The sequence below is a fragment of the Chiroxiphia lanceolata genome, chromosome 6 (assembly GCF_009829145.1).
Source record: "Chiroxiphia lanceolata isolate bChiLan1 chromosome 6, bChiLan1.pri, whole genome shotgun sequence".
In the NCBI taxonomy this organism is placed as follows: Eukaryota; Metazoa; Chordata; class Aves; order Passeriformes; family Pipridae; genus Chiroxiphia; species Chiroxiphia lanceolata.
In genome coordinates, this window is record NC_045642.1 from 7,425,149 (window position 1) to 7,451,596 (window position 26,448).

A 26,448-nucleotide genomic window follows, 5' to 3' on the forward strand; every position below is an offset into this window, starting at 1 on the left:
AGAACATATGACAAAAACAGAGGACTGACGATCCATCAGATGCCATCTGGGCACTGAAATTCTCGAGCCACTGAGATAGAAAGGAATTCTGAACTTCTAAGAGGTCACTGTGTCTGTGCCTGTGCAGAAGAGAATCTGCAGAGATCAAGATGAAAAAGAAATACAGGTTGGTGACCACACCTGAATGGTGATGGGATAGAGATGTTTATCACTAGTTCTGGGCAAAAGACTGCAGCTTATAAATCAGACCTGAGCACAAGAGGGCTGCAGCTCTCTGAGCTGGCACAAGAGAAATCTCCCATGTTCTGGATGCTCTTAAGAAAACCCTTGGCTCAGTCAGCACAGTTTGGCAGTTCAGCACTTCACTGTTTTCAGTTGTACTAAGTTAAGTAAGGTGATTTCTCTATTTCTTAGTGTAAGGGTTATGAAAAAAATTGTTCAGCAAGACAAAGAGAAAGATTTAGGATTTAGTGTCATTTTCTAGAGAATAAGTTTAGCGGTAATTTATTTTAATGTCCTTGGAAACTGCAAGTCTCCACAAATTGAGAAGACAGTTTTGATCTTCATCCCTGATATGTTCAAAATAAAACTGAATTGGTTTTATTTTTAAACAGAAATATTTATGTTTTAATATTGAATTTAAGTAATTAATCAAGATTCAAAACAATAAACACAGTAGATTATTAAAACAGAAAAAGAATGTAAACATGTTTAAAAGCTCTTTGGAAAAAATGGTCAAATTTTAAATTATATAATAGTAGTCTTATAAATTTTAATAAAATTACACTATAAGGTACAGAAAACTATATTTGAGTGACATATAATAAATCTAGTGCATGCATTATAAACAGGCCCAGTCTTTTTGGATCTTTTAGACAATGTAGGAATAATTTTTTTTTAAAGTGTATTGAAATAAAACCATAACATGAAACCAGCATCTTTGAGAAATGCTCAACATCACAATGTTTGATCTTTACAGACTTAAGGTCCTCATGTTAAACCCAATTAGGTAAAGTTTATGAAATGTGAAGAACCTGCACTGAATATTTCAGGACTTAGTTATTTAGAATAAACAAACCAGTCTTTGCAAGTCTGAAGCAAGGCAAACTAAAAAGAGAGAAATAAAGCAAATAAAACCTTCCATTTCATCTTTTTGGGTATTCTTTCTTACATTCAGCTTTTAAGCCAGTAAATAATTGCTTTTGAGAGGTTCTAACAATTAAAGAATAACATTGATTAATTAGGAAAGAATGTGAAGAATACTAATCAATCCTTAAGACAGTTTTTCTTCTCCCATCTCAGTCCTTTTCGTCCCCCACAAACAATGTGTTTTCTATACTGTTCAGATTCCTTTAAAAAACATTCATATTCTTGTCCATTCACACAAAACTCTCTTGGTGAGCATTGTTTTGGGAGGAGTGGGTGGCAGGCAGGGGGCACAGGATGTTGAGAGAACAGATAGGATGTCAGGTGAAGATGGAATGCTGTGCCCTCTCTAACCAGCTGAAGGCTCTGCATGATTGTTTTCTTACAAATAATACCTGTGGGTGTTGAAACAGTTCAGGGAATCTATCAAACCTACCCTTTCACTCTGCTGTTGTAACTCCATAAAATTTATTCTCATTTCAAAAGAATCTTGGCAATAATACCTGTAGGTGGTTGAGTAATTCAGAGAAAAATCTGTCAAATCTACTTCCACTGACTTTAGCAATAGAATTCCGTAATTACTCTCAAAGTTGCAAAATGCAATGATTTATTTTCAGTATGTTCAGGAAGTTCTAAACTGAGCTTTTGTTTTTTAGTTTAGCAACTTCTAATAAGCTTAGTGGAAGATCTAACTCAACGAGTAAACCTAATAATTGTGCAGCATTTCAGTTAACTCACGAGTTAAAAAAGGCAGTGCTGCATGTAGGTAACAGGCAGGACACTACTGCAAGTATAGTCCCATCTTCATATGGGCAGATAGTCCACATTTAACTTTTTTCCTACATAACTCTAAGAGGATACATCAGGAACTAAGCTGGATTCAACCCTGTCTGTGTAATAATACATGGGTTTACAGATTATTTATGAACAACATAACTGAAGACCTCTGTCTCTTGATTAACAGATATACTTCATATTTCTTAAGTCAGAAATTTAGAATAAAATTGAAAACTCATAAATTTACTATAAGCCTAGTTATACTAGAAGAATCTCTCAGTGCCCCCAGACTCAGGCACACATTCAATTTACTCTGTTTAACAACCCCCCCTTTGTCAACTGATCTGGTTGAGGGAACATTTATTCACTTTGTGATGCAATTTGACCTTGCACAATCCCCAAGGAAAGACAGAAAGTCTGAAATTACCTGAAATAATCTCAGTGTGCATAAAGACAGATAAAATACAGGAACATTATCATCTGTCTGACATATCCTTAGAACCTGGACCCAGATGACCAAAAATATTTTACATGCCATCAAAGTCAAACAAAGGGAGTCTTAACTAAGTCTTAAGACTTTCAAGTCCATGAACTTTAAATGCTAAAAAAAGACAAATTCATAGCTCAGTGCAGAGACACGCCTTTTGCACGGGCATTTTCTGGTAATCCAATGACAAGACTGATAATAAAAAGCAAAGTAACAAATTTCTTTTCCTTTTCCCTCCCTGTCCTCACCAAAGAATCCATGTCCTATTTGGATTCACATAATTATGCAGGAGGCACCTCAGCTCATCACATCTTCAAAAGGTGAACTGGTTTGTGGCCACTGAGGCTTAATCAAATATGAGTGGCAAATGCACTGGGCAAAGATGTTGGACCCTGCTATAATTAAAACTTCATTAGTCCCAAATGGTCGCTTAATTTCTAATTTGCAAAAGAATATCATCCCCCATCTGTGGTCTTTTGACTAATATGTAATTTTTTAGCGTAAACCATATGTCTCCAGCAAACATTCATGTTCAAAGAGGGAGAGAGAAAAGATAATGCAAGTTCATGGTGAAAAACAATCCAGAAATTACGTTTTTAAAGTAGTCATTTAACTCCTTGCCACAACTTCAGACACATTTCCACCATTTACTCTCATCTACATATTATCACTGCAGACAAAATTAACAATTAAATTAAGAGGATAAAGTACAGGACAGTGTTACCAGACCACCTCATCAGAAACATGAAATATGAGTAGCCACCCTATTAACAATAAGGCTCTGATACTTAAAAGACAAATTGTTTATAAGTTACATAACAAAGTAGAAGGAAAACCAGAAGCAGTATCATTCTTGCTGCTTATAAAAAGGAAAAGATTTAATCAGTCATTCTTGTAACAAACATGCTATATCTGTGCAACTAGTTTTTAATTACCCAGTCCTCAATAATCTCAACCACTTCTTTTCAACAAAATAAAACAGTGCTAGATTGCTGAACTCGATAAGCCCATCCTTCGTGCTCACTAGACAGAACAGTTGGTTCTGTATCTTTTAAAACTACACTTCAGAAGAATTTAGGATTTCCAATAATTTCCCTGGGAAGTAAAAGTCTGTCTGGATCTAAATTAAGTTTTATTTATTAGAAATGCAATATGGCACATGGCGGAAACTCTTTATATATTCTATCAATCAGGTGCCGTCCATATTAAAAGGAGGAAAAAAACCCACCTATTTAACATATCAAAATAATTTTCTTACAAGATAAATAGCTCAGAGACAATTCCCCTGCAATGTATGTTTATGAAAAATCAGCAGGAGCCATTTATGGTCTCATAATACATAAATCAACTGAAAGAACACTTGGTCAGAATGTGAAACATCCCAACATTAACTCCCCGTGATTACAAAGCTTCCGTTCTCCCCCTTACAGGTGTCAAATCACTGCAACGTTATGATTTTTGTTAGTAGCTGGTAACAACTAAATCTATTTAGATGATAATTGGTTTTTAGATGCATTTAAATGTTGGGTTGGGGCGGGGGGGGGGGGGGGAGATCGTATCCTTACACGTTACCAAATGAAAAAGCATAAAAATAGCTACGAATCGTCTTCCTTTTCCTGACCTAAACAATTTTGTGCCAAGGTAAATGAACTCTTCCAGATAGACAGACATCCGTGCCACTAAGTGATGGAAATAAACGGGGCTTGGAAAAAGCAATGTTTATTTTTCCGCTGGAGCTTTTGCTCTCAGGATAATTACCTATGCACAAACTCTAGATGGCAACATTGCACTTACTGTATTACTAAAACAAAATGTCACACTGAGTCCCTACATATCCTCTTTATCAACATTTTATGTGCCACAGATCTATAGCCTCTTATTATAAGTGTAATGAAGCAGAAGTTATTGAAGCATTTTATTGATTGCTCAGATCACAAGTTTACTGTCATACTGAATTGGCACCTTACTTGCTGAAGCAAACTGCTGACACCTTTTTAAAAAAGTGACAACTACATCTATTTCATGACCAGAAATCCATTTTCATCTCTATCAAGACAAGAATGCAATTTTCACTTCATTTAACTGATGTTAGGCCTGCTCAAGGCATGACACTTAGAAAAAGACACAAGTTTAAGGTTCTTAAAATATTTCTGGTAACTAGAATGCTGCTCAGCTGTGGGAAAAAATTCAAGCCTCACTCAAATCTATAAACAATACAACATTCTAAGAGTCACTTAGCTGAACTATCAAGAGGGCAGTTTTCTATTTCAATTTCAAAATTACCAAAGCACTATTTTTATATTATTTTAATAAGAAGCTAGGCTGAAATAGTACAGTTTTCATCTCGAATCTTGCTCTACACAAAGTTCACTTTAACATGGGATTATTTCTTGAGTGGTCTCTACACAGGTCAAACAGACAAAAAAAATCTATTTTTCTGTGACCTATAAAGAAGGAAATAAAGATACTTAACACCTCTTCAACGGTGTGAGTCAATGTCATATAAAATTAGAAAAGCAGAAGCTGCAAGGAAGGGGAAAAAATAATTTAAGTCTAAAAAAGGAGGGGGGTGTTACTGGACAGAGGCTGTGATACTCAAGTTATTTTAAGAATACACTTTCAAAACCCATAAAAACACAAATACAAGACTGGATTAAACTGGAAATCAAGTTAAGCATTTTGGTGAAGTTCTTATTTTCTTCAAATAATATCTAATAATTATTATGCTGAGTTTATCACAACACAATCCAATTTTATGAAAACAGGACTATAAACAGGGTAAGTGTCCTTTGATATAAATTTCTGACAACTCTATGAACAAGGATGGATATAAAAATTAGAGGAAACACATACTGACTTAAAAATACTTTGTAGAAGTGTATCATTTTATTAGTTTCTGCCAGGCAAGGCACCTGCAAAATGATTATTCCTAAAAGCTAGTTTACATTTTATTTGTAGGGGGGCAAAAAACCCAAATGAGTCATTAAAGCCCTTACTGAACAATGCAACTACTGTAATCTGTGAAAAACAATTGAATAGTAATGATAGATATGTTTCTTACAAAGTAAAAAAGAAGAAAAGTTATGGAGAAAAGCATTTGTTTATGTATCACAGAGGTATTCAACCTCCAGTACTTGAGTCAGCAGTTTCAAGAGAACAACACAAGAAAATAGAAGAAATATAGACTTTCTTTTTCCTTTGTTCTGGTATTGGCAGTATTTCAATTGTTTAAAAGTCAGTAACATTTTTATGGATCTGCAGAGAAAAATGAAGACTATGAACTATGTTGTTTGTGGATATAGCTTAGAAAAATAACAGCAAAACTGTTGATATACAGTTTTGAAATAATACATTTAAGCTTGTGTTTCCATAGCCAAAATGGCGAGTAGTAGGATCAGCCAATAATTTTATTCTCTTTTGTTTTCTTGTGGGTATTTTGCATACTAGCTCCATTACTTTAATGTAATGTAATTTGCTGTGGTTCAAATGATTAATTACTGTTACTGTAAGTTCTGCTAGATCAAACTAATGAACATTCAGCACAATTTCCTGTCACTTCTCATCCCAGCTCAGTCTCCTCATCCCCACACATAACACACTTCCAGTGAAAATAAAAGCACATAGAATAAAACCCCTGGATCAGCTCTGTTTGTAAACTATCACATTCAAATTTTACTAGACCCTTGTGAGTAACATGTGCTCAAAAACATTCAAAGATGCTGAAAGAAATTTGTGGCTCTCAAATACTTACACACATACATTTTCCATAATAAATCTTTACTGTGGCAATGAGATATTCTTCTATTTACCTGTTCATGTAACGTTTTATATCATTTAGTAAAGGACAGACCAACAGCTTGAACAAAGCGTTAACTCTAAATGAAGAAAATGTTTAAAAATCATTAATATCATTTTAAAAAGTATTTGAGTCTTCTCTTTTGGCCTCTGTTTAGCTGTGCTAGGCCTGTGAATGACAGCTTCCCTGCTTGAAGCACACAGAAAGCACAGCCTTCCTCATTCACTGTCAGTACTATGGCCTTTTCACACGTTCCCTCCACAGCAGTGTTTGTCCCCAAACACTGGAACCCAGCACAATGGCATTCCTACTTCAACACCCCCACCAACAGCACCACTACAGATGAAGAATGCTAATGAGGTGGACATCCCCCCTCTCCCAAAGTGTGAACTATATCCCATGCTATCAGATATAGTGCTGTTCCTATTGTTACGTGTCACAGCTCACTTCAAAGCACTTTCATTTGGGCGACGCTTTTTTTACCTAAAAGCATTTTTAGCAGAAACTGTGGTGGTGGCTCGACAAAAAAAGATAAAAAAATATCTCACGTGCATTCACCCAACCATGTACATTATATACAAAACTAACTGATTTTAACCTCCAAAGAGGTTTGAGGATACCAGAAATTCCAACAGACACCTACACAGCATGTTTAAAATTCTGGTAAAAGGCTGACAACTGAAATATTAATAGCAGAATAATTCTATCAGAACTGTTGTTTAAATTTTACTTTCTTTTATGTTTGTTTGGTTTTGGTTTTTGTTAGAAAACTGCATTTTACAGTCCCAGAATTTAATGGCATTAAAATGCCAATATAAGCTTTGTCAAGATTTTAGGGAAGTTTATAGATCATTATGCACATATGTAATTGCAATTAGAAAGCATTTAAAGGGAAATGATAGAAGGTTTTTGTAGTATAGTGGTTATACGCATATATTTTCCTACTTTCTCGTTTATTTAAAGTAAAAGTAAAACCAGCTCCCAAAGCTCAAGCAGTCTTTCAGTTTTACCTGTTTTCCTTCACCTGTATTAAACTCAAGGAATACTATTTAAGGGACACTGAGTGTCCTCCTTAAAAGGCTACAAAGGCCACAGCAAAGAGACAGTAACTCCTCACTCCTCTGGGGCAAGAAGCAACAGAGTGATTATAAAGATGACACTGTGCACTGTGTGGACCAGAAACTGTGCATTGTTTTAATTCAATGCAGGCATTTTAAACAGAAGCCCAGATGGATTTAACAGAAGTATGTGTATTAGCATACTATTACAGAAGTATGTGTATTAGCATATTATTAGTTGTATGTGCTATTTGACTTCAATGGACAGACTAAAGTGTCTTAGCAGAGTAATACTGAATCAAAGACTGTTCCTTTCTTTTTACTTCCATTCCCTTTTTATCTACGTGAAAAGACAAGGTAAGCACAAGTAATTCATATGTCAAAATAGCACAGAGATAAATAGAAATCAAGAAAATATATTTAATGTTGTCAAGTAGTGGCTAGAGGTTATATTGCTGTGAATACTGTACAATCATCACAGCATTACCCTGTCAGGCCTCAGCACCACAGGACAAAGTGAGAGTATTTTCATTGAATGGTTTGTTAATAAACATCCCTTCTAATTTTGTATCTGTATCGTATCGAAGTGTGCTCTTTACAAAATAAACTTGTTTGAGTTATTCAGAAAAAAAAGGGCAGCATAAGCAAAATATGGTAAGATCATGGTAAGAATTGTTATACCCACAGCATAAAATAACCTGCAGTTACTATAATTACTTCATTTATGTTCAGTACTAACACAACTTCAGTTAGAAAATGGTTGGAAAAATTAACAGAGAGACACTTTACACCAAATTATATGTTTCATCTTATCTTTGGAGTAATATAACTCCAAATAACACAAGCTTTTGGCACATTTAACTGCACAAAACATTTAACATTCTTGTGCTGTAAAATTTTCATTTCAGCACTTAATCCAGTTTATTAATCCAGTTTATTATTATTAATTGTTTATTAAATTATTCTAATCATAAGTTTTTGGGTAGACAATTAACTGTCATAGCTGTACTGACATCTATCCTTGTAATCTGGACTCTTAAAAGTTACAAATGGCTAACGTGGTTATATGAGCATATGCCTGTATGCAAGGCTTTCATTGTAAAGAATCATTTGTCTTCAGAAGAAATTTCAAATCCACTGAAATTGTTAAGTATTTCTTGTCATTTACAATTTCCAGCTGAACCCTGATGGATAATCAGCAAAGGAACGACTAACATGAGCTAATTTACTGAAATGTCTTTATATGTTTTTCACAGAAAAGAGCAAAAAGTAGTCAATAAATGATTTCCATGTGAATTTCTATTTAGAAACTGCACTGTCTGTTTTGTTCTACTAATTGCCATTGTACTTGCTAAATACTTGTATGCATTATATATATATATTTGTGTTTATTTAAGAGTAAATATTATATTTTATAATAGAGTTCAGTTTCATGGCTTTTGTGACAGGCAGTGTTAACTTAAAAGTGTAGAATCATCAGCATAAAGTGTGAAGATATTTCTGACTTTTTAATATATCACTCCACTGCCTCAAAAACGGTCTGAAACAAGCTTTTTTTTTTTCCTTTTCTGCTTGTTTGCCTTTCACGTGCTCTCTCGTTTTTGTTTTTGTTTCTGTCGGATTTCTCCTTGCTGACCACTCTTTAGCTCTAGACAGGAGCAGTGTCCCCGAAGTCAATTCTCATTTCTCTGTATGGATCTGACAGCAGGAGGTGCTGTATAAACAGTGTGACTGACACTTCGCCTGCTCCTCTCCTCCCCCTTCCTGCACAGCCTGGGAGCTCAAATCTCTCCTGCAGTCATTCTGAGCTCTGGGCCCCGACAGCACTTTTAAATCTGAGCTTCCCAGCTGGCTGTTTAATTTCTGTATGATACTTTTCCTCCACACCCTCCGATTCTTATGAAGTACTCACCTAATTCTTAAAAATATCTACGTTCTTATACATATAAGTGAACTTATGTTACTATGCTGAGGAAAATCGATGTTTTCTTACTTATATTTCCTAAAATAAAACATTTGAGTAATAAAAAATATCATCTTATTGCTCCTAAACTTTTAGACAGTATATTCAGCATCTGTTTTCCACTATTTTTTCCGAATTAAAATGTGTGTCTGGTATATTTGCTTGATGGCACAATTAAAATATTGATGTTTTAAAACATGATACATTTATTTAATTTTTCATAGTGCAACACCAGCTATACTTAGAAGTGTTTACTTATTTATTTAAAGTATGTTTCAACTAAATAATTATTTAAGTTGGTTTTACAGGAAGATCTATGAGACCATTAAAAATTGCATGAGCAGAACAAGCAATGAAAAATGATTGCTTTAGAGAATATCCACACAAGGAACATCACAGCTAGGCACAGTATGCAGCAAGAAAAGATGAGGCACATGACATCCCACACCAAAAGAGAGACACAATTAACTGCTTTATTGTTGGCTTTGCAATTATAGGAGAAGCGTTTCATTTTCCTAACAGGCACTGCAGCTCCTGCAATATATGTCACACTTCTTTATGACACAGTGCCAACCCTTGGTTTTATACAATTAGTACATTTGAAAACTAAAACAGAAAAGCAGACTTTTAAAGAGTGGGACAACTCACCTGCTTGCAACAGTTTGCAGACTTTAATCGTTGGTGCAGGGCCAATAGAACTCCTTGGCTATAAATCTTTGCTCCTGGGAGGCTGAAACCTTCTCTCTTAAAGACCCAAAGAGGTCCAAGGTGTGATGAAATTTTGCAGGCATCTGTCAAGCAGAGGAGCTATGCAAAGATAAGAAGAAAAAGGGGAAAATAAAAAAAAAAAAAAAAGAAAAAAACAACCCCAAAAGCAAACGCATTCTTTTGACCCAACCGAAACACAGAGCCTCTAACGCAGCCTCAGCATCAGAACTAACTCTTAATATCTATTATTTATATCTGACCTGGGTTAAGTCTTGGAAAAGCAACTCCTGCATTTCTAGTGGCCACCATGAAGGACGTATTTATATTGAGACACCCCTCAGGAAAGACTCCTAAGCTCGGTGAGCACACCTGAATAGTTCTGAAGTGTGCCTAACTAGCTGCACGGCGTGTCATGGTGTGCACTGATTGCCTTATCTTCTCATTTATCACAGATGAGTTGGAACCAACCTTGCTGAAACCTACTTGCATTGTCCTCATAAAATTGCAAGATCCGTGGTGTTTCTGTACACAGTTTCCTGTTGAGGAGCTGACATACACCTACAATATTATAAAATGGTAACATTCATTAAACAGAATCAACACCCTCATAAGCTGTTTTATTATAACCTTCTCATTGCCACTACCTTAAAAACAACTTACAGCGAATAAAAGGGCTCAGTGTAGGTGTTTAATAATGAGGAAAGGTCAAATGAAAAGATATATAAAATTGATTCATGGCAATGCTCTCAACGAGATCTTTCTCTTGCTGTTTTTAGATTTCGAATCACTGTAAAGGTTGAAAGCATTCTCTCAAAGGGTCCTGATGTCAATATGTGAGATAAATAAGGGATGATTATTTTGGCCTCAGGCATCACTAAGGTGCATGTGCTTTGCAGATATTTTTGTGTAGCACATGTGGGCCTTTCTGATACAACAAAATAAAATAACATTAAGCAGCATTTCAGGCTTTTACCTGAGGGAAGGGAAGGCAAGGCAAGGCAAGGCTATAGTCATAAAGATTCATATTAGCTATATAGGTATAAATGGTGCATTTCCTAGCTACATAAATACTAACACAGAACCATAGGTTTTGTCAGAGAAAACAGAGGAATGGGGGTTACACTTTAGGTATTTTTGTTAGAACAGGAGACACGCGTTCCATTTGGTTTTGGCAAATATTTAGCCTCAATAGCTGTTCAACTCAGCTGTGAGAACAGAGACTGAACTGAGACCTTAGTTAAGAAACTTTCATATGCAAGTTCATTAATAACCAGAGGCTTTTGGACAGATCAAGAAGGAGCATATCATATAGTTAAATTCACCTTCAAGGATAAAGAAATAGGTAATCATGCAACAGACTTTACTTTGCCTCTGCTAAAGTCACTGCATTTTATGAATGATTTAAGCACATGGTTAACTGAAACTGTGTTTATTTTTGTGAAAGGCATTAGTTTCTTTAAAATCATGTTAAAATCCAAGTCTTCTGACTTCCACAAATTCATGATAGAACTTTATCACCTAGTCAGTAATTTTATGTATTTTCACATAAACACTCCTGGGAGCTTCCATATAGAATGCTTACTTCTCTTTTATCTAAAGAGAGACCAGACTTCACAAACTAAGACTGCTGAGGATGCACTGAACAAGGTTAATATGTATATTAACCTACACAAATGATTACCCTAAAAAGCAACACAGCAACACTTTTTCAAAATATGTCATTAAAACGAACACTCTAAACCAGAATCCCTACTACAGACCATTAAATATTTCCTTTTAAAATCTGATTTCTCAGGACATGGCCATGCAACTGAACACGAGGAAAAATTATTTCAAGATGACAGTAAATTAATTAATACTTTTCCAGATTATTCTAATAATGTACTTACTCCTTACCACGGAATTCAGACATAAAATTAAGAAGATAATGAACAAGGTCTGACCAGGAACACTGACAGGAGTGAATATACTTCAGTTAGCAGCATGAGAATGAAATCTATTTTTCACATTATGTGATGAGCAGTGGTCATAGTCATACTTAGTTCAAACAAAATAAAAGGATGAAAATCTGATCCCAGTGAAGTTTTACAAATACCCTAAGTGAATATGGCTTTTACTCAGTGCTTTTTAACTTAGTTACCATAGGAAAATGATTACAGAAATGAAGATAAATGAAAGTAGTGGTGCTTTTCTGAGTATGTAAGTAGACTGAACATAGCTGTGAGAAAATGTGTGTATACCGGAACTGAATGTTACATTTGAACACTAATTATAGTACTATTAAGTATTTCACCACAAATAATTTTAAGATCAGCACAATGCAGTCATGCTAATCCACCTTCTCTGAAGGTAATGACCTTCAGGACCAGAGAGGGATAGTTCCAAGACCTGCTGGGGTAGCTTGGAGGTTAAAAAAGTGTCACCACTTTCAGACACACCTAACACCCAAATTACTCAGCAACACTGAGCATCAGACCCACCTAATTTTCTATAAACAATAATAATTTCCAGAAACATCAGCTGATTTTGTCCATAATGGTATTTGCTTCATTCTACACTTAGCCTTAATGTTTCCAGTTTTATAGTCTCAAAGAGCTTGTATTCTTTCTGGGTTTTCCCCCTATTCTTTTGACCTCCTTTTTAAAATTCCAGATATCAATGGTATTAAATTATTAAGTGTTCACTGAAGTACAAAAACATGTGCCCCTAGAAAGGTAAAGGAATAAAGGTAGATCACTATGGCAGTAACTTCAGAAGAGTGTATTTTACTGAAATATTCCATAACTTTATACTGTTTGGTGATTCCAGAAGATACTTTTAGAGCTCTAGACAAAAAATACACAGCTGCTTCAAAATTATTGCTAGTTTAGGAATGTTTTTTCTGTTCTCATTTGGAACTGATGTAGGTATGAAAGACTGATTTCCAATGAACAGGTACCTACTTCCAGACTTCCATACATTTTGGTGACTTACCTAAAGCAAAGAAGGTATTGGTCTGAACTAATATCTTTCTGAAAATTAAGAGTATCAGTAATTACTGCACAGTACAGCTCCCAACTACCCTGGAGTGCTTTGATACTATGGTGTTATACAAAGCACAGTCTACAAAGCAAAGGTGGGAAGAACTTATAGGCAAAATTTCCTGAAGGTTTGCAAGTCTCTTGTGAAGTGTTGCATAGTCCATTCACCATTCCAGCTGGTCAAACATTACAAACACTGAGCTATGAGGCAGGACCATGAAGACAGTAACAGTGTGTTGACCATATCAAGAGAAGGCAAAAGCCAACCCTTGGAAAGAAAGCAAATGAGCTGACCTGTGAGGTTTAGGAACAACTCCCTGTGCTGTAGGTCTTTCAGAAGGTTAGAGAGCAAAGAGAGTCTGAAGTTATGGAAAAAAATTTTAAATTACAGACAAAATTCCTTTTCTTTATAATGTCTATGCAGAATTATAAATACCGCATTAGAACCAAACTGCATTTTTCCAACCTAATCATTTTTTTGCTTCACAGCGGTCTTAGCTGCTAAAGAGTCAGCCATGGATAAAAGGAGAGGACCCAAGGATCTTTGCTCCTCAGCTAAGCTGAACAGTACAAATACACCTTTATTGTTTTTATTCTCCCCCTTATTGATTTTTTTGGCTTCATATCACATGACAAACATCGAATTTCCTTGAAGAAAATAATTGGTTTACAGTGTAATTTTACACTCCTCTGAAGAACAGAGACGAGAAATTTTCCCTAAAACAAAACCCAGAGATTTTAAAATGATGAGGATAATGACATGATGCCACAGTGGCAAACAGGAAAGAAAAAACTTTTTTTTTTTACATTGTCTTGTCTTTAAACTTGCTAAAAATTATAAGAGTACAATGTTGATCAAATGGAGTGACAGAAAGCATGAAATCCAAAGCACAGCAGGGTATCCACAAAAAGTAAGCAGAACATTTGTAAAGGAATGGGAAAATCACCCTCTGGCAATTTGCTATCATCACAAGTGGACTGCAAAAAAATAAAAACAAATAGCCCAAAATTCAGTTTGTTAACTTTCTTCTTACTTGAACTCATGACATTATTGGAGCACAGACATTAGTATTATGCTGAGCTCTTTTCCACATCCATTTCTCTTAGCAAATAAGCCAGCAAGCAGTAAAAGTATCCTTTTTAAAAAACAAGTAACAGTATCAGAAAAACAGGAAATAAACCATCAACAGTTTTTCCAGAATAGGAAAAAAAGAATCTCTCAATATGACCAAAATACTAGAAATTGTTTTTATACTTCCTGGGGACAAGGCTTTTCCTGAAGGTACTTTCAATATGCACTGTACTCTGTATATATATATATATAACAGAGAGGGTATGAGACTGTGTTAGTGTACAATGTTTCTTATTTTAAGCAAACATGATGCAGCTCTTTGTCCAGGGTAACTGGCATGTACTACCCAAAATTGTGGTTTATACAGGAAAACAAAATGATGGAGAACATGCATTTTCCTGTGTTGTTGAAATTACACCAGTGTGGTTTTACTCCAACAAAAACTAATCTAACAGCTGCTGTGTACTTTTGTTTACATGCTATATGTCAAATCGTATTGTCCCCAAGGTACTTATGAGAGATGCTTTAGCAGTCATTTTCTTAAATACTGATGCCTATCCGAATTTGGATTTTTCCACCATTGAACAGAATGACAAGGACACGATTGCTGTACTCAAAGCAATCTTTCACAGCTGCTTCGCTTTTCCACTGATCCCATTGAATTGACGGCACATGCCTGTGGGGTCTACAATGTTACAATACTGCTGAACGAGATGTTGATTGTACACTACAAATTCCTACAACACAACTTGGCTTTATTGTGGGAACCATTTCCCGGGCCCTCCTTCCATTGATTTTCAACCTGAGCAAAAGTTGATTTAAAATCCTGTCCGACTCCGTGACCTTTACTGGACACCCGGTTACGTTAATTGTTTAGAAGTGCAAACTCTAACCCTCGGTGGTTGGTAGGCATGAAAACCTATGAAGTGTCCTCAGTTCCTAAAATGAGCATGAGTCATGTGTTTTCCTGAACTGAACGAAGTAGCTGTGCATTAAATATGCTGGCACATCTTCTGCTTGAGCAAGTGGACCGAAATGGTGTGAATTGTTAATGCCTTGCTGCTTTGGTTCACGGCTTGTGATTGATCATTTGTAACTATATCTACTCCTTGTTCCATGAAATCAAGTATGGAGTAATGGGTTCATCAGATTTTTGGGTTAAATTGAGAGTGAAGAGGTACTGTGTGTGGAAATAAGAGTTGCCATGTTCGGGGCTGGCCTTGTAACAGCATGGAATCTAAAGGCGATATTCAAAACCACTTCACTCATCATACGCTTACTGATTCTGAATAGGGTCCATTTGCAGGGGACATTTGGTAGGTTTCCAATACACTTTATGCCTCTTTCTTCACTTCTTCCACCCTGCACATCTTTTTTTTTTTCTTTTTACTAGAATAGCTTATAACAGGTCAGCATAGAAAATTAATAGATTTAAGGATCTTGCTATGTAAAAGTTAAAATAGCCTTGGACTAAAGTGACTGTCCTCCTGCTAATTAACAATACTACCTAAATATTAAGTTGTTTGCATGACTCAGGCTATAAAAAGCTCAGTAAAGTTTTACTCACAATGCAGAATCATAATTTCATATTTTGCAGAAAATTGTTTTTCCAGGTAGAAAGAAAGAGCTACAATAGCCTTAGTTCTACTCTTCAATCCATTCATGTGCAGGAATGACACATTTTTCCAGACAATACAGCACAGCTTGTGATGTAACTTTGCAAACAGCAGCGTGTGGGACAACAGCAAATACAAGCCAACAGCAACCAGAAGTGACAACTTGTGATGGCCTGCAGGAGAGGAATCACACACAGCATCTCCACAGAACAAGAAAGGTAATGTGTGTCAGCATCAAACTGGCTGGGGTGCTCACACTGTTCTGTCTGTGCAACAGAACCCTCCCTGGACTTCCTGTGCCACCTCAGCTCGTCTAGGTACAAATCATCAACTCAGAATAAAACACACCAACTTGTTTCCCTGTTTTAAAACAATCTATAGGAGTGATTTCACTGCAAGTGAATGTTCAGCTTGGAATGAATGAACGACTCTGGTCACGTGAGACTCACAACCAGGTTTTCCACCTGCTCCTGTGCCAAAGTTTGGAGACAAAACTAAAATCTGGATAAATTTAAGACCAAAAGAGAAATACAGAGTAATAAGTGACTACTTTTGCTCCTCATTTAGGAGTAAAGAATGAAATGAAAGGGAATTAAATGAAAGAGAAGTGGAGAGAAGTGTACTGCGTGTATACCTCTGTGTACATTTCTGATGATTACAACCATATTAAAACAGGTACAGCAGTTTAGTTTCATCCAATCTGTGCCAGGCCAGATTTTTAATCTCCCTTCTTTGTTCAATATTTATCCTGATGAATGTAAACATAACACAAGCCTGCAGCAATCAAGTCCATGCACAAGTTCTGTCATTAAGAGTTTTGGGGAGGCTTCACTCCGTGTCACACTGGAGAAGCAGAGGAAGCAATTATGAATGAAGCAGTTGTTTTTTTCAAAACTCATTTTCAGAAGTCCCCATCTTTTTCCCTCTTTTCTCCTTCTATCTTTATGCTAGCACTAGGGAAACCTTGCTGAGGTCAAATTCTATATTTAAGTATTAAATCAGGCTAATTTTTAACTATTTGGACTCACGGTGACTTTGTTGGCTCATAACTGTAGCTGGGAAGCTTTCCCATACTTATGCAAGGAGCTGTGCCACCATTTGGAAGATGTTTATCAAGTCTACAGAAGCCTTTTACAAAAACCAGTGATTTCCCTGAGTATTTCTTTTTTAAATTCTGACTAATTTGTAGATGCTCATCTCTATTTTCAAAACATTCAGTGCTGAAGCAGTCACAGAAATCTGCAGAGATGCAATTGCAGCAGCCAGACAATGAAAGGCCAAGAAGACTTTTTCAGCCACAATATGCTTGGAATTCTTGACAGCAGTTCATTGTGATGCATTACTGCAATCCACTGGATGCAGGATGGCTGAGGTTGGAAGGGACCTCTAGACTTTATCTAGTCCATATCCCTGCTCACAGAAGGGTCAAGTGAGAGCACATTGGTCAGGGTTTTCTCCAGTGCTATTCTGAATGTCTCTGAGCATGAGACTTCATAACATCTCTGGGCAGACTGTTCAGTTTTTGTCCACTTTTTTGTCTTATGCTGAAGTGGAATTGCCCACATTTCAATTTTTGTCCACTGCTTCTTATCCATTCATTAAATACTACTGGGAAAAATGAGAATAGATGTTCTTTACTCCCTCACACTTGTACTTGTGGATTGGATTACAGCTCTCCAGCTGCAGCATTTCACATTTCCCTTTGCTGAACTTTCTGGGATATTTGTCTGCCTATTTATGCATTCTTCCTCCAGCAGTTCTTCTAAATGTGCAAAAGTTCTTTAAGACTTAAAGAAGCATGAAGACATATTGCCTAATTCATATAACTTAAGTAGAAGGTAGAGAAAGATCCTGGAGAAAATGAGTTAATCTTCATAACTATGACCTCCTGTATATGAATTTCATTCAGGCAAAATATTAACTCCTAATGAAGTACAGTTTAAAAAAACCCCTACATATGAACGGATATATTCAGATTTTAAAAAAAACCTCCAGATATTATTTTTAAAAATTACAAAAAAACAGAGATGGTGTTCTCCATTCAACCAGATACACATACTGCCAGAGAGGTTCAATCTCTTGTTATTTTTTGTATTCTAATTTACTGAGTCAAGAGAAGATGCACTATAATAGAACTTAATGCTGCTTTAGTGCTCTGTTGGTTATAACTTGTGGTGTCAGCAGGTACACATTTGCCAGATCAATTCAAACACCTTTGTTATTTCCCCTGTTCATACCATGCCTTCTACACTAATCAGAATAAGGTATGTACACTCTGTATGTCAAACAAATTCAACAGATTCCATTGTGCTTTCCAGTGGAGAATATCACACAGGTGAGTGGAACCAAGGGTGGAGCACTTAGTTTTATTTAAGTAACAGATTTTAATGTAAAATGTATAATCTTTATATTATTATATATGGTATATATATAATAATACATACAACTTACAAGTAGAAATTTATTATAATAAATATATTATATATATATAAAATATATATCATATGTATTATATATATTATATAAATATATAATGATATTATTCTGTATATTATAATATACAGTTGATATTATATTATATCATATTGTGTTATATTATACTACATTCTGTTATATTATATTAGGTATACTATAAATTGGTTTGAATAGATGAAATAATTAGCTGCATCTACTGATGCCAACTTTTACAGGTCTGACAAACCAATGAATATACTCCCTTAAGACTAGGCAGTAGAGGTATAAAATGATAAAAGCTAATATGGAGCACAAAGTACCTGATAACAGGCATAGAGCAAATTTTTATATCTCTGTGGGAAAAGTAATGATGAACACTCCACAGAGATGAGCTTCTACATTCAGAATTCTGATCCTAGCCAAGCTAAGAATAAAAACACTTCTCTAGCTGTGGGATCAATGCCAGTTAACTTGCCTCGGATATGTCAAAAAAGCTGTTGCTCACTATATTCCACACCTGAGGATAGAAATGTTAGGCTGAATCTGAACCAAACATTAGGATGAGGTGCAGAAATCTGGGTTGATTCTTAGACAGGTCATGCAATTGGCATTAAAGATACTTTTGTTGCAGAACAGGATTTCACAATGAGGGTTCAGGGACTCATCGTGACTGAGTTATATTTAAAAACTGGCTTTGAAGAAAGTACTTTAGTAGTAACTTATGCTTATAAACAAATACTGCAAGTGTGGTTACATAGGCTGTGATTAAAGAAAATTTGGCTTAATCCATGTCTTGTTATCCAATGTGCCATTGATATCATTTGCACCATAAATTGAAAATGCCACTGAAGAGAGAAATATTTTCATCACATAGGGTAGGAAGGCTCTGAATATATCACTGGGTTGCTTTTTCAGCAGTACTGACAGAGTATAAGTCCAGTTTCTCCTCAGACAGTGTGGGAGAACATTTGGCTGAGGCTGTCATGCTCTTTTCGTTACAACAATTTTCATGAGCATTCCCTATATTTCTTTTTATAATCAAGAATAAATTCTTTTAATACCTTCTGTAAACTTTGAAATAACAAGAAAATGCTCATAATGGAGACAGTTTTCTCTCTTCCTAAAACATGGCCAGGGCATGGTATCTGGCTTGTGAAGAGAGTCAAAAACCCTGGAAAAATTCTACTTCTAGCTGTGCTGAAATCTGATTTTCTCCTCTGAAAGTGGTTAGGATTTGAAGAGAAATAAGCAGACTAATTTACAGACATTTGTGGAGGTGCAAAACCTAAAGAATTTAAGACTCCTTTAATGGTTTCCAAACACTACATCTTCCACATATAGTTCTCCCATGATAGGAAGATTATTAATAGGCACAGGCAATTCTAAAGTCTGAAGCTTTTGAACATATTTATTTAAAATCTTATCCTAAAAATCTTTGGTCTGAATAACAAAGAGACATATTTAGGAATAAGGAAACAAAAGTCCTAGGGATATATATTTAAATATCTAATTAAATTTATAGTACAAAGATATAGCTATTTGCAAAAAATATCCCTGAAGGAAAGCTCAGAGAAATAATTCTTAGCCTTCTTACACAGAGCTGGAATGATGTCTTATTACAGACCATATACAAGGGTAGGAGAGATAAACTGTGTGTGGTGTTCCATTGAAACTGTAAGAAAAAGCTCTCAGACTAAAGCAGTACTGACAGAAAAAGGCCAATCAATCACCGAAAAATGGATTAAAACTACGTAAATATTAAAATGCTAGAATTACATAAAGCAATAGCTTTATTCATGAGCTTATTTACTGACTATTTGTCATTTTTAGTTCCATTTAAGGGCACCAAGCCACATAAATTATTTAAAAAAAGAAGTCCAGATTTTATTTTCAGTTCAAAGTCCTCAATGCCTCAATTTAGTAAACAGAATCCCTGTTCTACAAATGCTACTTACCATTTATTGCCCATTTTTTCTCCTTATATGTTGTATCAGCATCTCACTGGAGAAATAAGTTATCCTCAGTGTGCAATCACCTGAAAAACTTAAAAAAGGAAAGGTGTTACTGAAAATAATAAAAACCCATTTCTTTAGCAAATATCTTTAGAAAATCAAAAAAGCCATAGGATGATTATGCTCTAAACAGCTACAAAGAAAACATTTATCACTTAGAGAACAAATGCAATGCAATCTATCCTCCACATAAAATTCAGAATGAACAGCTGTCAATTGTTTGATATCCAGCAATGACTCTACACATTTTCAAGTACAGCATTCTATACATGCAAATTCATGAGAAACGCAAGAAATCACATATCCCAAGAAATATTTTGAGGGGAAAAAAAGCAATTGCAGGTCTAACAAAATGTTTTGTGTTTCTTACCAGCTGAAAAAGTATGAAATTATAAAGAAAAATTTAGATGCTTGTGAAAAATGAATCCATACTTCAGATGCTGTGCACAAATATATAACAGGGAGATCTTCTTCAAAGACTTTACAGACAAAGTAAGACAAAACTGTTATAAAGTCTAATTAGTTTAGCCACACAAAAAGGTAACTATGTTGTGCAAAATTTTGTGTGTATATCCATTGACCATAGATGACCATGGTAGAAAAACAAGATAATGTAGTAATGTCTTATAAGTTACTCAGTGACTCCAGCAAAAGACTCCTTGGCAGTGGAAAGTGTGTGTTCTATGCTGGAATTACACTGGGTGCTGCAGACAGAGAGGGGCTTGATTTTCCCTGCTATACATTTATGTTAACAGTATATTTTGACTAGAGCATGCATGCCTTGAATAAAAATATATGCTAAACTCTAGAAATGTCACAACTGCTAAATTTAACCTCTGATTCTCATTTAGCATCCAAATACATGGATTTTTATTATTTTCAATGTTTAAACCTAAATAACTTTTAACAAAATTTATTTCTAACTTCACTGTTTAACTCTGCTAGCAAAGATGGAAACTTGCCTTTAGAGAACTTTAGAATAACACACCCCAAACATATTAATGTTTTGGCCTGTTTCATACCATCACAACAAGGAATATCAAAACCATTTCTTGTGCCCACCATCAAATTCTAAATTATGCTTATTTTCCATGTCCACATTGTTCTGATTTTTTCTAGTCATGCATTACAGCTATTGTTTTAGAGAGAATCCTCCCACTGCTGTGATTTTATGTTGAACCAGGTTTTCAGACTGAATAACTTAAAGTCACATAGCTCAGCCAATGTAAAACATGCATTTCTTGATAGCATTTTTTTAAATACTATTTGCTTGCTACACTTACTTCAAAAGAATTGATTATTGAATATTTAGCTTACCTCCCTCCAGCTTGTACAGAAATCATAACACTTGAGAACATATACAATAGGTGTTTTATATTGTGCAACACTATTTCAGTGAATGCAAAATTATGAAAGAGGTGAATCATCACTATAGGATTCGTGTGATTAAAGCAGAAACTGTCACTGAAATGATGCTGGTGAAATTACCTGTCATTCTCTGAAAGAAAGTCTAAGAAAGACAGTACACAAGTTACTTTTTTGATGACAGAAATGGCAATACTTTGACCAGGAGAAATTCACTGTTCATGGAGGTGTTGAAAAGAAGAGGCAAGAGGAAAATACTAATGACATTATTCAACCATCATTATTATTTCAGGTCAGTCAGGGAATATCCTAAGCAGCCTTTTTCAGGGTGCTCATAGAGAACACAAAGAGTGAAGAAAAAGTTTACAGATCTTGTAAATTTTGAGAATAATGTCTCCTGCTTTAAAAATCCCTCATTCAACTGCAATGAGACATGTTCAAATGTGGAAAATGCATCTTCTACCTCAATAGAACACACATTCCACAACTGACGTTGCACATCAAACTTAGGAGAGCTGCTGCCCGTCCAGAGAGATCCAATTTAAAATAAGACAAAGAGAATACACCATCACTAAAGTTTTGTGGGGTTATTTTCTTTTCTTTTTTTTTTTTTTCAATTTTAACTGTAATTACAGTACCTTCAATGCAGTTCTAACACTCACAAATATGGAACTCTTTGGAAGGTGCTGGAAACCACCTAAGATTGCTAAAATTCAGCATATTCCCCTCCATTTCCCATTTTTTGTACATATTTGCCATATTTAGGCCCAAATGCCATGTTTCTGATCCAGTTTTAACTTGCCTTGCAAGAGAGAATAGAAGGTGGGAAAACATACAAATATATCACAATTTCTTACAATGACCCCAAGGTCCTCCACAAGTTGTAGCTTCTAATCCTTTACAACTAAAGGTTCCTTATCTTTCTAGGCAGTTGCCTAACTGGAAACAACTATGCAAAAGTAGATTTGGAAGAACCAGGCTCAAATCTAAACAGAACAGTATTTCAGGCATTTTCTGAACTTTGGTTTGGGACAGAAAAAGTGTTTCATACTAGTTCAAAACAAGTATAAAAATAAGTATAAAAAAAAGAAAATAATAACCATATATCTCATCTCTTCTTTCAAGTTTTGTAAACATATTTAACATTCTTGCCAGTTTTAACTGTATAAGGACAGGCACTTTCAGCATGAAAATATCCTTTCCTTCCATGAATTATGAATCCTATTTTCTGTACATCTGTATGTTGATTGCTGTATACTAGGTGCTAAATCTGCATTTTTTTTGAGAAATGAAACAGAGACAGCAATTGTCCAGTGTGTCTTTTTTCTCCTTCATTCAGTGATACACATCTAGCATAAGTGAAGTGAGGCAGGTCTCACTTTTGTCGGGATTTCAGAAGAGAGAGAATCAAACATCTTTCAGTTACACTTCAGACTTTCCTGCCAAGCTCCCACCAGATTTGATGAATTCACATAACTCTGCATAGCTGGCCCACTCTTTCATTAATAGGTAAAGGTCTGAAAAGAAATACTGACTACAGAGAAATGAACACACTTTTCAGACAGCTGCAACGATCTGCTGAGCACTGTGCTTATCACACATAGAAACACCCCACATTTCAATTGTTGGTTTTTTTAAATCACACTAAGTGAATGACACAGCAAAGGGAAAGAACAATGTCTCATTCAAGTAACAAATAATATTTGTATTCAAGGAAAAAGAAAATGCTCTGCTTCTGATGTATTGGTGATTTGACTGCACCATGACTGGGGTTATCCCAGATGAGGGAGTACCCTAGGAAATTACCAAAATATGCACCACATGTATCATATGCTGCCTTTATTCCTCCACTTTTCTTTAGACATCTGCCTAAACACAGGATATTGGACTACTAAAGTTCAGTCTGATACAGTATTGTAATTTTTATGGCAATTAGGCTTTGTTTGCAATTTAAAAGCAAGGAATAAGTTTTCTTTTTAAATCACTTGACTGAAGGAAACATCATTTTGAAAATTTTAATATTTTTTTTTATATTTACTGTTGCATGAATACCTGAGACACCAATTTGACAATTCATTTCAAATGTGTTGGCCTTTTGTTGTGGTTTAACTTGGTGATTTTAGCTGGGTTTTTTTTGGCTTATGTCATCTTCTCTATGTGGTTCACTGAATGGGGGAGCAAAACCCTTGCACTGGCCAGGGAGCTGCAGAAGTCCTGCAATGACAGGGCACAAGTGGTGGAGGCTCCTTTTATCAACAGCACTGCACCACACTGACTTCAGATATGCTCAGAACTACAGCCTCAGTCACTTTTGCCCTGTTATTGCAGGACTCCTGCAGCTCCCTGGCCAGTCACCCTTTCAAAGCAGTCCAGACATCTCTAAGGCATCATGGATATCAGTTTAACAATTTATGTTCTAGGTCAAGATATCCTCGTGGAAAAAAACCCCAAAGATTGATTAATATTGTATTTCTGTGATGTTTAAAAATCATCGCTGAACTTTTTTGCTCCTCTATACAGACAAGTTTGATCTGTGTGTTTTGATTTTCTCATCATGGTGAAAGTATTGTGAATGTTCTAGTTAGACAAGAGGTTCTAAGAACATCTACTGCTGAAGTGTTATTATTCACATTTGAGAGCAATATCTTAATATATATTAGCACAAATGTTGACAGCAATACAATTAGTTTTACATTACAAAATATGGAATGATGCCTATCAAAAACTGACAGACACATGACTTTTTATTAACTGTGCCAGATGTGGTTATAGAGTTCTCCTGGGTATTATTTTAGTGGATGAAAATTCTAGTGAATAGGATAGTTCAGTTGGAAGGGATCTACAATGTTCATATTGTCCTACAGACTTAAAAACACCCATAAACCTGGATTGCATAATTCAGAGAGGACTGGATGCTAATAGTCCAGGCATTCAAAATTCCTTACACTCAGTGGAAATCTTGACAAAGTATTCCATGTTGTTGACCAACCCTAGGTTTGAAAAGTATTTAAAATTTATTTTTAAAAACTTATTTCAAATATATCACAGGCTAATAAAGGAAATGAGGTGGTATAAAGCATATATGTCATAATTGTTCTGCGACAAATACATATACCCTTCTAGAAAATAAAGACAGTATATCAATTCTTCTAAATCCTACTGAATTGCCAAAAAAGTATTAAAATCCCTCATAGAAGAAAAAAGATTCTTGTATATAACATAACTTTAAAATATGTTGTTATATGCTTACAGTGTTATCTCTTTTAAGACAAGCATTTTAACTACTGAATATTTATAATATCTAATCGAACCAGAATTGACCATATGTGCAAGCATACATAACATACGTAACTCATGCCTCAGGTAATCTTAGAAATTATCTTCCTTGGTAATAAATCCTCAGATCTTGTACTATTAGTTAGCAGACACAAAAGTAGGGGAAGAAATAGGCATAATCAGAAGCAAGGTGACTACTAGGCAAAGACAAGCAGGTTAAAGAGCGGGGGGATTTCAGGAAAGAAGGAGAAAAGATGTAAAATTCCCCTTCTCTAACCTGAACATACATATAATCCCTGTTTTTTGCTAAATTCCAAGTCTTTGTCATTCCAGAGATTTTTTTGCCTGCTTTTTTTAATCTGTAATTACATAAAACCAGTACAACTGCAGTAACAATGAAGGTACCTTAGAGATGCATTCACGCAAACACACTAATAAAAAAAGGTTACCTTTTCAATTTGATTTTGTGGTGCAATAATCTCATAGTTAACCTGTCCTTTGCAGTTCTTAGACATTAAAATTCTGCCAGAGCTGTTCTCAGTAGTTTTCTACATGCAGTTAACAATGACAGGTTTGGTTTTCTTTTGCTTGCCACCACAAGGAAGAACCAGGCCGAGATACTTTCTTCATTAATGACAGATGGTCTGAAAGGAAAAAGAAAAAAAAAAGAAAAAAAACCCAGTAAAGTCAATATTTGGCTTCAAAACTGAAAACAGACACATCATGCTGCCCTTTCTCTACTACCTTAAAAATACACACTGGCCTGTCTCCACTTAGATGCTGGTATTTTCTGAAATAGTACCACCAGCTTCCTCCTAACCGTGACATAAGCTGTAGCAAGCTGTCTGCAGTGATAGCCTGCATAAATCATCGTTCCTGAAGGGAACAGATGTTCAGGGTATGAAAGAGTAATACCACAATTTAGTCATAATTAAAATTCACCTTAGCATGCCTCTATTGGTGAGCAGAGAGGAACGTTTCACTTCTCACCTACACAAATGAAAGGCCTCTCGTTTCTTCTGCCTCAGAAAAATTAAGTCTGAACCTTTCGTACGTTGTTTGAGTTCCATATCTGACACAGCATCATATAAATGACATTTTTATTTCGTTTGAACTGTTAGCTTTCTTCTTTTCCCAAACACTAGAAAATGACCTCTAAATGGTGTACTGCCTCTGCACAAAATGCACTTACAATTAAATCTTCAAAGGAGATTGTTGCACATTCGTTGTATGCAGAAATATAATCAGTAGCTATCCAGACACAGATCAAAACTGTGCCAATAAACACAATCATTGGACTGGTAACAATTCAGTCTGAGCTGGATATATTTAAAAACTTAGGGGCTGAAGGCCTTTAAAAATTATTTAGTAATCTAAGATCACTAAAATCAGTGGGAGTCAGAGGATTAACTCAGGAAAAATTTGATCCTCAGCCTTGAAACTGTCATTAATGTTAATGGAATGTGTCTATACACATAATTTTGAAAATGTAAGCCTCATACTGCTATTATTGCAGTTGGATTATGTTAGATGCATGACAGTTCTTTTGAAAAATTGGTTTCAATTCACAAGTCTTTATATCATGAGGTTACATTATTCTAAAATATAAAGGGTGTGTCGATTATGTTAATAAATGTCTCTAAATCCACTAAAGTATAAATGGCTGAGCCTTTCATAGTGATTTAAAACACTAAGACA

The 26,448-nt window shown here is 35.3% G+C and overlaps 1 long non-coding RNA gene across 2 annotated transcripts in view; it reads right to left on the bottom strand.

The window, feature by feature from the left end:
* Positions 1-26,448, bottom strand: part of LOC116788372 — an 86,118-nt gene that overhangs the window by 32,087 nt on the left and 27,583 nt on the right. For both annotated transcript variants that reach the window (XR_004357614.1, XR_004357615.1), the window contains 4 exons: positions 25,200-25,394; positions 20,745-20,813; positions 20,053-20,140; positions 9,876-10,034 (listed from right to left, as the gene is read on the bottom strand). This is a non-coding gene — a long non-coding RNA (uncharacterized LOC116788372). The remainder of the gene's footprint in view (positions 1-9,875; positions 10,035-20,052; positions 20,141-20,744; positions 20,814-25,199; positions 25,395-26,448) is intronic.